This window comes from Nomascus leucogenys, chromosome 6, assembly GCF_006542625.1.
Source record: "Nomascus leucogenys isolate Asia chromosome 6, Asia_NLE_v1, whole genome shotgun sequence".
NCBI lineage: Eukaryota > Metazoa > Chordata > Mammalia > Primates > Hylobatidae > Nomascus > Nomascus leucogenys.
The window spans coordinates 72,907,215-72,921,288 of record NC_044386.1 but is presented as its reverse complement, the minus strand read 5'-3'; positions in this window follow the sequence as shown (position 1 = coordinate 72,921,288).

Below are 14,074 nucleotides of genomic sequence, written 5' to 3'. Positions count from 1 at the left end.
CCCATTTCTTGGTCCTGCTGATTATCTTGGGTCATTTTGATTTGGTGGATAGTGACCAGGACACCTGGGGATGAGACTGCCTCCTCCCAGACTCATAAATGCTACCTCCCATTCCAGGGTGTCCCCACTGACCTCTGAGGGACCAGGGTCAACATGCAGCAGTGTGATCAATTAAAAAAAATCATTATTAGAGTTGGCTCCTGAGCTCCAGGCTGCAGCTCTAGAGCTTTGCACATTGATTGGCAGTAGCATTGTATACAGCCCAGGCAGCTTCCTTGGGAGATTTGTATTTATCTAAGCCCTGTTTGACATCATCTACTGTCTATGGTGAGGCAAGGACTGGGTGAGCAGGGCATTTGTATTTGTCCATCAGAGCCTTAGGCACATTGTTCCAGGAATTTGACTCATGATACCCTATGGGATTGGGGTACGCGTGGCAACAGAAGCAAGGTGTGCAGCAACATAAGTGGGCTTGCCTGGCAGCGTATCTCCCTGGTGATTCTGCCTCCTTCAGGACTCAGGGCTTGCTTTACCTACCCTTTTTGCTGTCACAGCTTCAGTCCTGACATTGACACAGTGGGCCCAGCAGCTGGCTTCTCTAACCAGCACTATCTAGGGGACTCTCCTAGGCTCCCAGGAGGTAGAGTCCATGCCTGGCTTTGTCCAAAGGGTGGAGGTGAGCACTACCACCCTCTTGAGTGCTCCTTGGCTGTGACTTTGTCTGTGTACTGTGCACCAGCCAATTAATAATGTTTAGACTTTCCCCCAGGGCGTCTCTAGGAGAGACTATCAGGAAACACACCTGCCTTAAACTGGAGACCACTGGTCAGACACCACAGAGGAATCTGTTTCACAGTGTTGACAGTTTTGTGTGAGAACACAGCAACACTGGCAATAGCATTTACATACTACTGGCAAGCAGTGCTTGCTTGCCAAAGTGATAGGGCCACTGGGCAGAGGCAGTTACTGAGCCATTTGCAGCTCATAGGCATCATGGAGGTGTAGAACTGAGCCAACCATCCCATCCTCATTGACTATTGTTTTGATATGCCCCAGCTAAGCTGGGGTTCCAGTATCAGAGAGGCTAGCCACCCTGTCCTGACAGTACATAATGGGGAACTGGATGTGGGTGTTTATACTGTGTCTTTCACAGGCTACTTCTGTTACCTGGTAGACATTCTAATGCCTAGCTGTAAGACCTGTGACCAGGTGTCCCTTACATGGAAAACATTGATACTGGCAGACACCTCTGTGGCTCTTGTCTGACCTGTGTCCAGTTTATTCCTGCCTGACCATGGCTTTGATTTTGGGAGCTCGACCTGTGTTCTCCTTAGCGTCCTGGGGAAAACCTGGTCTAGGGTAGCCCCCAAAAGAAACAAGTTCAAAGATTTTTACTTACAGATCCTGCCAGGAAGGGCACAATGACTCAGGAGGGAAGTCCTCCATCCTAGGATCAGAGAGAGACAAATCGAGAAAGAAAGAAGAGAGAGGCAGCTGGGGTATATATTAGGAAATAATGTGTATGTTACTTTAAGTTCACGGGCAAATGCCTGAACGGCATGTTTAAAGAAAGCAGCAGGAAGGTGGGAACTCAGCCTGCTAGGTGACAGAGATGCCTCTAAGTTCTTATCTCTGGCCACTAGCTTTAGCCATTTGGGTGTGGTGTTCTACTTCTAATGCCCAGGCAGCAACCTTTGTTGTGTTTTTGCTATTACGCCTCCCTTTTAATGTTACATGGGTCAGTTAACTTGTCTCTTTCTGTGGGTTTGACTCACATCTTTTTTTACACATCTTAATATTGCCAAGTAGAAACATATAGTTAGGAGTACGCTTATGATGGATTAATTGCACAAATGAATCAAAATGTCATCGAAAAAGTAATAGGGACTGGATATTCCTTACGCCATGTGAAAACAAAAAATTCACAGGTATAGGAATCCATGCAAATGCCTGAACATTAAAAAAAAAAAAGGACAGTTATCCCTGAGAGATGAGAAATAGTGATGTGAGTCCTACTGTAGCCTTGGGTTATGGTTGAGTTTCCAGGCTGTGAGTGTGGCAAGGACCTTGGAAGACACTCGAGTTGAGAAGGTGGAACTGAGAGTCTGGAGAACAAGGTGGCTGAGTTTCATCAAGCCATTCTCCATGTCCAGTGCTAGGAAGGGGAAAGAGTATTCATGACAGCTCCCATGAGATAGGGTTGCTATGTGCCATCATCACTGATGTGGCACATGGATCAAAGAACTATGGAAACCATCCAGACACAAGAAGAAGCCATTTGAGTGAACTTAGCCTTCAACAATTTTGTCCTATTCTTGACTGCAAAAAGGGGACTTTATATGACACTGCCTTCTTGCATTTTCTTGCAAGCAGTATGATGAAGTTCATATCTGCACGGTGAAGAAGTGGCTGGTGTCTGCATTTCTTGCAAGCAGTACGATGAAGTTCATATTTGCACAGTAAAGAAGTGACTGGTGTCTGCATTTAGATGGTGTCTACATCTTAGTGTTCTGTCTATACAAATTAATGCCTTTGTGAATCTCTCAAAATTAGAACAAACTAGGCCATACAATGAAAACATTCAGAGCTCTTTTAAAGCATCAGGCTGTGGATACATTTTGCCTTGTGACTGTTATACAAGTCTCTTCTCCTCTTCTTCACAACCAGAGATATTTCAGAGGATATTTATGGCAAATACAGAAAATGTTTACCATCTGTCTTCCCTAAAACAAGTGATATTCCCATTCAATTTAGGAAAGACTGGTGCTTGAAAAGATGAAAATAATTAAAAAGCAATTTTGAAAAGTTATTATGGTAGCATTATTAAATACATTTTATGGTAGCATTATTAAATACAAAAGGCATTAATATATGCCTTTTGGTATGGTAGCATTATTAAATACATTGATGGTAGCATTATTAAATACAGAAGGCATTAATATACAATACAAAAATAAAAAACTATTTGTAGATAAAGTTTATGTGGCCAAAAAAATTAATAAACAAATGTTAAAAATATTTTCAAATTTAAAAAAAAAACAAAACAAGAACCAATATAATATTACAAGGTAAGGTGTGAAGCAGTAATGTGTCCTTGATCAGTAAGCAGAATGGTTTTGGAACAAACTTTTGCTTTATACCAAAGGGCTGACTTCCCCAACTGAACCCAAAGGGAGAGAAGGAAACAGCTGGACATGCAGACCCTACCTAGAGGGTCTGGGCTTAGCTGCACAGGCTGTGGCCCTGTCCTTGGTGGGCGTTGTCTGGAGAAGGAAGATCTTGGCCATTGTGTTGTCTCTACTTGTCCAGGGGGATTCAAGGGTATCTTTCATGGTTCTTGCCACCCCTGGCTGTCACTGGGGAGCCTTTAGGAAATTCCCTAGGGCTCCAGAAAAGCAGAAAAGGAAAATGAAGATGGGTGAGGGTGACATCAAACAAAATTAACTGAGAATGTTCTAAAAAATAGGGTGAGTGGAGTTGGAAGGATTGCCTAAGATTTACAAGGGCATTAGAGACATAAGTGTCAACAGCGATGTTCTAAAATCCTAAACCCTACTCTTTATTGGAGGCACAGCTGGGAATATTTATGTAAGTACAAGACATGCAATTTTCACTCTTCTCTGTCTTCATTACAGAACAGCACAATGATTAAGAGACTGGGCTCTGGAGGGAAATACTTGTGTTAAGTGAAGTCTTTCATTAAGACAGCGGCATTTGCACAAAGAGAAATAAGTCAATGAAAAAGAGAAAAGAGAACTGAATAGAGGCATGTGCATATACAAACAAGTGAATTATATGTAAGACCAATTGGGGAAAATAACATTTTGAACAAATATTCTAGGAAATTAAATATCCATAGAGTGAAATTAAAATCTGACTTTTGATCTCACATTTCACAAAAATTCAATTCCAGGTGGATCGTTGACCTAAATGTAAAAGTAATTTGTTAAAGCTTTTAGAGTTTAACTTAGAAAAGTAACTTCATGACCATGAGGTAGAGTAAGATTTCTGAAACTAGACCTAGCGAGTAATTACCATACAGAAGAAAAGATATTCTAACATAGATGATGTGAGCACCGACTCTGGAGATAGACTGAGTTAATCTCAAGCTTCTATTTCTTTCTTATAGAACTTTACCTCAGATTGGAACTGGACCATAGGAGTGGTAATAGTGCCTACCACTTGAGACTCTACGAAGCTTGAATGAACTAATAATACATAAAGCATGTAGACTAATAGCAGTTACATACTAACCATTAAGCCAATATTTGTTAATACCGACAGTGTTGTCCAAGTAAATTGCAAGATATATCATTTGCATTAGTTGTAAGATGCACCATTACTTTATACGTCACAATGAAAGAACAAAACCATTGAAAAAGTATAACACAAATATTTATCACTTATAATTTTGCCTTATTATTATTGAAAAAATTTATTTCAACTTTGTAAATGTGCAAAAGGCAACTTCCTTATACTGTTATAAGAAAGCAAATTCTTATAGCAGTATGCAAATTAGTAGAGCTATTATGAAGAACAGTATGAAGTTTCCTCCAAAAACTAAAAATGGAACTACTATAGGACCCAGCAGTCACATTTCTAGGTATGTATCCAAAGGAATTGAAATCAATAAGTGGATATTTGCCTTATGTCAGTTCTACAATTACAGGAGATGGAAAATATAAGCAAAGTACATTGACAAAAGTATTCCTAAAATTTTTCCCATTCAGATAAATGTCTTCTGAATCAACTTTGAAATCATCTTGGCCATGCTGTCTCCAACATTAACATCAGTTGTGCTAAGCTTGTTCTTGTAACAAACAAACAAACAGAGAGGAGAACAATGCATCCTATGAGGCCAGTTTACTACCACTAGACACATATGTTACAAGAATAGAAAATCACAGGCAAGTAACTTTATGAACATTGTGGCATTAACCTAAAAAAATACTAGAAAACCAAACACAGCAACATAAAAACAGGATTATTCACTATAACCAAGTGTATTTATCCCAAGAATACAGTTTGGTTCCAAGCATAAAAACAATTAAGGTAATGTGCTATATTATAGACTAAAGAACAAAAACCAGGTGATCAACTGAAAGGATGTGGAAGTAATAATTGACAATTTAAACCCATTCATGGAAAAAAAAACCTCAACAAATTTGAGATAGACATAAAATTTCTTAATTCAAATGGACATCCACAAAATACTCATATAACATATGCTATCATGAAAGCCTCAATATTTTCCACAAGATTAGAACAAAGATAAAGATTTCCACTCTTGTCACTCCTATCCAACATTGTACTGGAGGATATTTTCAGGGAAATTAGTCTAGAAAAAGAAATGGAAAGTATCCAGATTGGAAAGAAATTCAAACAATCTTTTTTTGCAAATGTTATGATCTTGTGTAGGAGAAAATCCTAAAGAAACTACTCAAATAAGACTAGAACCAGAAAACAAGTTCAGTAATGTTGCAGTATACAAGGTCAATAAAGAAATCAGTGGTACTTTTTTTTTTTCATTATACTTTATTTTCTGGGATACATGTGCAGAATGTGCAGGTTTGTTACATAGGTATACACGTGCCATGGTGGTTTGCTGCACCCATCAACCTGTCATCTACATTAGGTATTTCTCCTAATGCTATCCCTCCCCTACCCCCCAACCCCCTGACAGGCCCCAGTGTGTGATGTTCCCCTCCATGCATCCATGTGTTCTCAATGTTCGATTCTCACTTATGAGTGAGAACATGTGGTGTTTGGTTTTCCGTTCCTGTGTTAGTTCGCTGCAAATGATGGTTTCCAGCTTCATCCATGTCCCTGCAAAGGACATAAACTCATCCTTTTATATGGCTGTATAGTATTCCATGGTGTATATGTGCCACATTTTCTTCATCCAGTCTATCACTGATGGGCATTTGGGTTGTTTCCAAGTCTTTGCTATTACAGTGCTGCAATGAACATACATGTGCAAGTGTCTTTATAGTGGAATGATTTATAATCTTTGAGTATATACCCAGTAATGGGATTGCTGGGTCAAATGGTATTTCTAGTTCTAGATCCTTGAGGAATCGCCACACTGTCTTCCACAATGGTTGAACTAATTTACACTCCCACCAAATGTGCAAAATCATTTCTGTTTCTCCACATCTTCTCCAGCATCGGTTGTTTCCTGATTTTTTAATGATCACTATTCTAACTGGCATGAGATGGTATCTCACTGTGGTTTTGATTTGCATTTCTCTAATGACCAGTGATCATGAGCTTTTTTTCATATGTTTATTGGCCACATAAATGTCTCCTTTAGATAAGTGTTTGTTCATATCCTTTGCCCGCTTTTTGATGTTTTTTTTTCTTGTAAATTTTAGTTCCTTGTAGATTTTCGATATTAGCCCTTTGTCAGATGGATAGATTGCAAAAATTTTCTCCCATTCTGTATGTTGCCTGTTCACTCTGATGACAGTTTCTTTTGCTGTGCAGAAGCTCTTTAGTTTAATCAGATCCCATTTGTCAATTTTTGCCTTTGTTGTTGTTGCTTTTGGTGTTTTAGTCATGAAGTCTTTGCCCATTCCTGTGTCCTGAATGGTATTGCCTAGGTTTTCCTCTAGGGTTTTATGGTTTTAGGTCTTATGATTAAGTCTTTATTCCATCTTGAGTTAAGGTTTGTATAAAGTGTAAGGAAGGGGTCCAGTTTCAGTTTTCTGCATATGGCTAGCCAGTTTTCCCAACACCATTTATTAAATAGGGAATCCTTTTCCTATTGCTTGTTTTTGTCAGGTTTGTCAAAGATCAGATGGTTGTAGATGTGTGGCATTCTTTCTGAGGCCCCAGTTTTGTTCCATTAGTTTATATATCTCTTTTGGTACCAGTAAATGGTATTTCTATATACTACAAATTAACAGTTTAGTAATGAAACTCAGAATAGAATTTCATTTAGAGTAGCATCAAAGAAGAATAGATTTAGGAATACATTTAACAAAATATGAGCGAGATATGTGCACTGGAAAGTACAAAGCATATTGAAAGAAATTAAAGAAATTTGCGTACATTAACCAATGTCTTTATCCCATACTCACACACTTCCTGGCCTCTTGTATCTATTATTTTATTCTCTACTTCCATGAGATCAACTTTTTTAGCTCCCAAATATGGATGAGAACATGTGATATTTGTCTTCTTGAAGTTCTAATGTTTGATAGCAGACTAGTGTGACTATAGTTAACTACAATATATTGTATATTTCAAAATAGCTAGAACAGAGGACTTGAAATGTTCCCAGGACATAGGAATGATAAATACTTGAGTTGATGGATACCCTAAATACCCTGACTTAATCATTACACATCTTATGCAGTAACAAAATATGACATGTACCAAATAAATGCGTATTATGTATCAATAAAAAGTAATTAAAAAGTCCTAAATAAATTCCCAAAAATGTAAAAACAAATTCCCGAGATAATTGACCAGAAGACTTAATATTGTTAAAGTGACACTACTTTCCAAAGAAAGCTACAGATTCAATATATTTCCCGTAAAAACCCTAGCTTTTTCTTTTCATGATTTCAAGCAATTGGCAATGCAATTTTAAAATTCATATGGAGGTGCAAGTGCTGCAAAACAGTATTTAAAGAAGAAGTTGGATTACTCAACTCATATTTAATAATTTCAAAACTTCCTACAACCTTATATTAATCAGGACATTGTGGTACTGGTATAAGGATAAATATATAGGTCAGTGAAATAGAGTTTAGTGTCTAAAAATTAACCTTGGCATATATGGTCAATTGATTTTACAAGGTTGCCAATTCAACTCTATATGGAAAATATTTTTTCCAATAAATATTGCTGGGACAAGTGGATATTCACACCCAAGTTGGACTCCTCCCACACTATACACATGACTGACTCAAAATTGATCATAGACCTAAATATAACAGCTAAATTTACAAATCTCATGGAAGAGTATATAGGAATAAATCTTCATGGCCTTTGGTAAAAGAATAGTTTCTATGATATGACACCAAAATATAAATGAAAGAAGAAAAATATAAATGATAAATGAACTTCATCAAAATTATAATCTTTTGTGGCTCAAAGAACAGCATCAACATAAATGAAAGAATAGGAGACAATGTTTGCAAATCATATAGTTGATAGGGGCCTATTGCCCGGAATATGAAAAATATTCTTGCAACTCGAAAATATAAAGGGAAATGTTCTAATTAAAAGTGGGCAAATTGTGTGAACAGACATTTCTCCAAAAAAGCTATAGTTATGCCTAATAAGCACATGAAAAGATACTCAACACCTTTAGCCGTTAGTGAAATATAAATGCAAATCTCAGCCACCAAGAGCTATACTTCACAAATATTAAAGGCACATTCTTACGTGAAAGAAGGCATATTGTATAATTTCATTTATATGACACTCTGGAAAAGGTGAAATTACAGAAGAAAATAAAAAGATTAGTGGTAAGTAGGGGCTTGGGAGAGAGCAAGGTTGGAATAGATGAAATAGAAAACATTTATTTTGGGCAATGAAATTATTCTCTATGATACGGTAATGATATGTTGATACTTTTTTTAAACATACTGAACTTTTCATTACAAATAGTAAATATAAATGCATGGAAACTAAATATCTATCTATCTATCTATCTATCTATCTATCTATCTATCTATCTATCTATTCAGAAGATGGGGATCCTAGAGAAGAATACAAAAAATTCTATAACTGTAAAATAAATGGATGGAATATCCTCACTGAGAAGAGTGGAGGAAAGGGAGAGTGAGGTACATGACTTAGAAAATAAGTCACTATAGATTGCGTCACTGCACTCCAGCCTGGGCAACAGAGCGAGACTCTGTATCAAAAAAAAAAAAAAATAAGTGACTATACTAATTGTCAAAGGAGTTGTCCATAACTACTGTACTGTACTTGGTAAAGTTGTTTTCCATGGGGGTACAGATTAGCTATTGTGAAACCACTATGCATGTATTTTGGTATTGGATAATTAAATAAATTAAGTCAAATTTCTCATTATTAGAGTGTGTGCTTATATACAAGTAGTTGAAATGGGGAAACTGATTCATGTTTTGCTGGATTAGATAATGTGGTGCTGAGACATTAGTAGGGATTCAGTTTAACTCTATATAGACATATATGGGCAAATGCAGTAACATGTATACATACGTGTATATGTGTGAGTTAGTATACACACATATTCCTTTGCTCTGTCAGCTGACATAGCCTAGAAACAACAGATTTCCAATACCAATGAGTGCACCTATTGCCCAGAACTTTGTTCCCTATACTATTAATTAATTAAAAGAATTAGGATTCCTTGAAGAAATTGTGACTATGAGGTTTGGGCAGAGAATCAACACAATCAACCCGGAGCATCTTGTAGTGCGAGAAAGAGAGAAGATGCTGGGCCAAGATGGCCAAGTAGAAACAGTTCCGGTCTGCAGCTTCCACTGAGACAAAGGCAAAAGGCAAGTGATTTCTGCATTTCCAACTGAGGTACCCAGATTTTCTCATTGTGACTGACTAGTCAGTTGGCATGATCCATGAAGAGCAAGGAAAATCAGGGTGAGGTGATGATTCACCCGGGAGCCGGTTCACATGGGACCTCCTCTCCCAGCCAAGGGAGGCAGTGAGGGACAGTGCTGCCTGCCTGGGGTTCTACACTTTTCCCATGAATTTTTGCAATCTGTGGATCAGAAGATTCCCTTGTGTGCCTACATCACCAGGGCCTTGGGTCCCAAGCACAAAACTGGGCAGACCCATGGCAGCTGCACCATTCTGCAGCCACTGGGGCAGGCACTGAGCTGCAGGAGTTTTTATATACTCTGTTGGCTCCTGGAACTCCAGGGTGGCCAGAGAGCCATCCATTCCCGTGGAAAGGGGGCTGAAGCCAGGGAGCCAAGTGACCTCACTCAGTGGGTCCCACTCCTATGAAATCCTGCAAGATAAGACCCACTGACTTGGAATCTCTGCTGGCCAGCACAACAGCCTGGGGTCTGTCTAAGATGGATGAGTTATGGGAAGGTGAGGGGCACCATTACTGTGGCTCTAGTCTGCAGTTTTCCCCCACCAGTGCTAGGGAGGCTGGGTGGTTTGGACTGGGCAGTATTCCCCATGGCACAGCACAGGAGCTGTGGCCAATCGCGGCCAGACTGCTTCTTCTGGTGGGACATGGATTCAACCCTCCTCACTGGGAAGGGCCTCCATGCAGGAATTCCAGCAATTCTAGCTAGGGGTTTACAGGCAGAACTCTTACCTCCCTTGGACAGAGCACCTAGGGGGAGGGGTGGCCTCCATCTCAGGTTTAGTGGACTTAATCTTTCCTGCCTGCTCTCTCTGAAGATTCTGGGTGATCTTGAAGAGGGGGATGCCCCCAGCACAGAGCACCAGCTCTGCTGAGGGGCAGCCAAACTGCTCCCTAATCCCGTGCCTCCTGACTGGGTAGACCTCCCAACAGGGGTAGCCAGACGCCACATACAGGAGAGTTCTGGCTGGCATCAGATCAGTGCCCTTCTGGTACGAAGCTTCTGAAGGAGGTAGCAGGCATTAATCTTTGTTGTTCTGTGGCCTCCACTGGTGAAACCCAGGTGAACAGGGTCTGAAATAGACCCCCAGCAAATTGCAGCAGACCCGCAGAAGAGGGATCAGACTGTTAGAAAGAAAAACAAACAGAAAGCAACAACAACAACATCAACAAAAAAGATCCCAGAAAAACCCCATCCAAAGGTCAACAGCCTCAAATATCAAAGATAGATAAATCCACTAAGATGAAGAAAAATCAATGCAAAGACGCTAAAGATTCCAAAATCCAGAGTGCCTCTTTTCCTCCAAATGATTGCAACACCTCTCCAGCAAGGGCATAGAACTGGGCTGAAGCTGAGATGGATGACTGACAGAAGGAGGCTTCAGAAAGTGAGCAATAACAAACTTTGCTGATCTAAAGGATTATGTTCTAACCCAATGCAAAGAAGGTAGCAACCTGAAAAACACAGCATGAGAACTTCATCAAGCAAACACAAGTATCAATAGCTGAATCGATCAAGTGGAAGAAAGTATATCAGAGCTTGAAGACTATGTTGCTGAAACAAGGCAGACAGACAAGATTAGAGAATAAAGAATTGAAAGGAATAAACAAAGGCTCCAAGAACTATGGGACTATATAAACAGACTGAATTTACAATTGATTAGAGTACCTGAAAGAGATGAAGAGAATAAAATCAAGTTGGAAAACACAATTCAGAATATCATCCAGAACTTCCGCAAGCTAGCAAGACAGGGTAACATTCAAATTCAGGAAATCCAGAGAACCCCAAGAAGATACTCCATGAGAAGACAAACCCCAAGACACGTAATCATCTGATTTTCTAAGGACAAAATGAAGGAAAAAATGTTAAGGGCAACCAGAGAGAAAGGCCAGGTCACCTCCAAAGGGAAACCCATCAGACTAACAGTAGACTTTTCAGCAGAAACCTTACAAGCCAGAATAGATTGTGGCCAATATTCAACATTCTTAAAGACAAGAATTTCCAACCTAGAATTTCATATCTGGCCAAAATATGCTTCATAAGTGAAGGGGCAATAAAATCCTTTTCAGGCAAGCAAATGCTGACGAATTTCATTAACACCAGGCCTGCCTTGCAAAAGTTCCTGAAGGAAACACTAAACATAGAATGAAAAAGCCATTACAAACCACTATGAAAACACTGATGTACACAGACCAATGACACTATGGAGCAACTACATTAACAAGTCTACAAAATAACCAGCCAGTGTCAGGATGACAAGGTGAAATTCACACAAAACAATAATAAACTTAAATGTAAATGGGCTAAATGCCACAATCAAAAAACACAGAATGGCAAGCTGGATAAAAAGACAAGACCCATTAGTGCACTGTATTCAAGAGACAGACACATCTCACCTGCAGAGAAAAACACTGGCTCAGAATAAAGGGATGGAGGAAAATTTACCAAGCAAATGGAAAGGAGAAAAAAAAGCAGGGGTTACTATCCTAGTTTCTGACAAAACAGACTTCAAACCAACAAAGGTCAAAAGAGACAAAGAAGTGCATTACATCATGGTAAAGTGTTCAATTCAACAAGAAGAGCTAACTATCCTAAATATATATGCACCAAATACAGGAGTATCCAGATTCATAAAACAAGTTCTTAGAGACCTACAAAAAGACTTAGACTTCCACACAATAATAATGCCCTGCTGTCAGTATTAGATAGATCATTGAGTCAGAAAATCAACAAAAATATCTAGGACTTAAACTCAGCTCTAGACTAAGTGGATCTGAAAGATGTCTACAGAACTCTCCACCCCAAAATAGCATAATATACATTTTTCTCTGTGCCACATGACAATTACTCTAAAATTGATCACATAATTGGAAGTAAAACACACTTCAGCAAATGCAACATAACTGAGGGCAGTCTCTCAGACTGCAGCACAATCCAATTAGAACTCAAGATTAAGAAACGTCCTCAAAACCACACAGCTACATGGAAATCAAACAATCTGCTTCTGAAAATGACTTCTGGGTAAATAACAAAATTAAGGTGAAATCAAAAAGTTCTTTAAAACGAATGAGAACAAAGAGACAACATACCAGAATCTCTGGGATGCACCTAAAAGCAGTGTTAAGAAGGAAATTTATAGCACAAAATGCCCACATCAAAAAGCTAGAAAGACCTCAAATTGACACCCTAACATAACAACTAAAATAATAAGAGAACCAAGAACAAATACACCCCAGAGCTAGCAGAAGGCAGGAAATAACTAAGCTCAGAGAGGAACTGAAGTAGATGGAGTCATGAAAAACCCTTCAAAAAATCAATGAATCCAGGAGCTGTTTTTTGGGAAAAAATCAGCAAAACAGATAGACCACTAGCTAGACAAATAAAGAAGAAAAGAGAGAAAATTCAAATAAACACAATTAGAAATGATAAGGGGGATACCACCACTGACCCCACAGAAATACAAACCACCATCAGAGAACACTATAAACATCTCTGTGCAAATAAACTGCAAAATCTGGAAGAAATGGATAAATTCCTGGATGCATACAACCTCCCAAGGCTGAGCTAGGAAGAAGTTGAATCCCTGAATAGAATAATAACAAGTTCTGAAATTGAGGCTGTAATAAAATAAAATAAATAAAATAAAAACCAAAAAAAGCCCAGGGCCAGATGGTTTAACAACTGAAGACTACCAGAGGTACAAAGGAGAACTGGTACAATTCCTTCTAATATTATTCCAAAAAATTGACTCAGTATATGAGGCCAGCATCATCCTGATACCAAACCTGGCAGAGGCACAACAAAAAAAGAAAACTTTAGGCCAATATTCCTGATGAACACCAATGCAAAAAATTCAACATTCCTTCATGTTAAAAACTCTCAATGAACTAGGTATTGAAGGAACATATCTTAAAATAATAAGAGCCAGTTATGACAAACCCACAGTCAATATCATACTAAATGGGCAAAAGCTGGAAGCATTCCCCTTGAAAACTGGCACAAGAAAAGGAGGCCCTCTCTCACCACTCTTATTCAAGATAGTATTGGATGTTCTGGCCAAGGCAATCAGGCAATAGAAAGAAAGAAAGGATATTCAACTAGGAAGAGAGGAAGTCAAATTGTTTTTGTTTGCAGATGATGTGATTTATATCTAGAAAATCTCATCAACTCAGCCCAAAAGCTCCTCAAGCTGATAAGCAACTTCAGCAGTCTCAGGATATAAAATCAGTGTGCAGAAATCACAAGCATTCCTATACACCAACAACAGACAAGCAGAGAGCTAAATGATGAATGAACTCCCATTCACAATTACCACAGAGATAATAAAATACCTATAATACAGCTAACAATGGAGGTGAAGGACCTCTTCAAGGAGAACTACAAACTACTGCTCAAGGAAATCAGAGAGAAATAAATACCTATAATACAGCTAACAATGGAGGTGAAGGACCTCTTCAAGGAGAACTACAAACTACTGCTCAAGGAAATCAGAGAGAATACAAACATATGGGCAA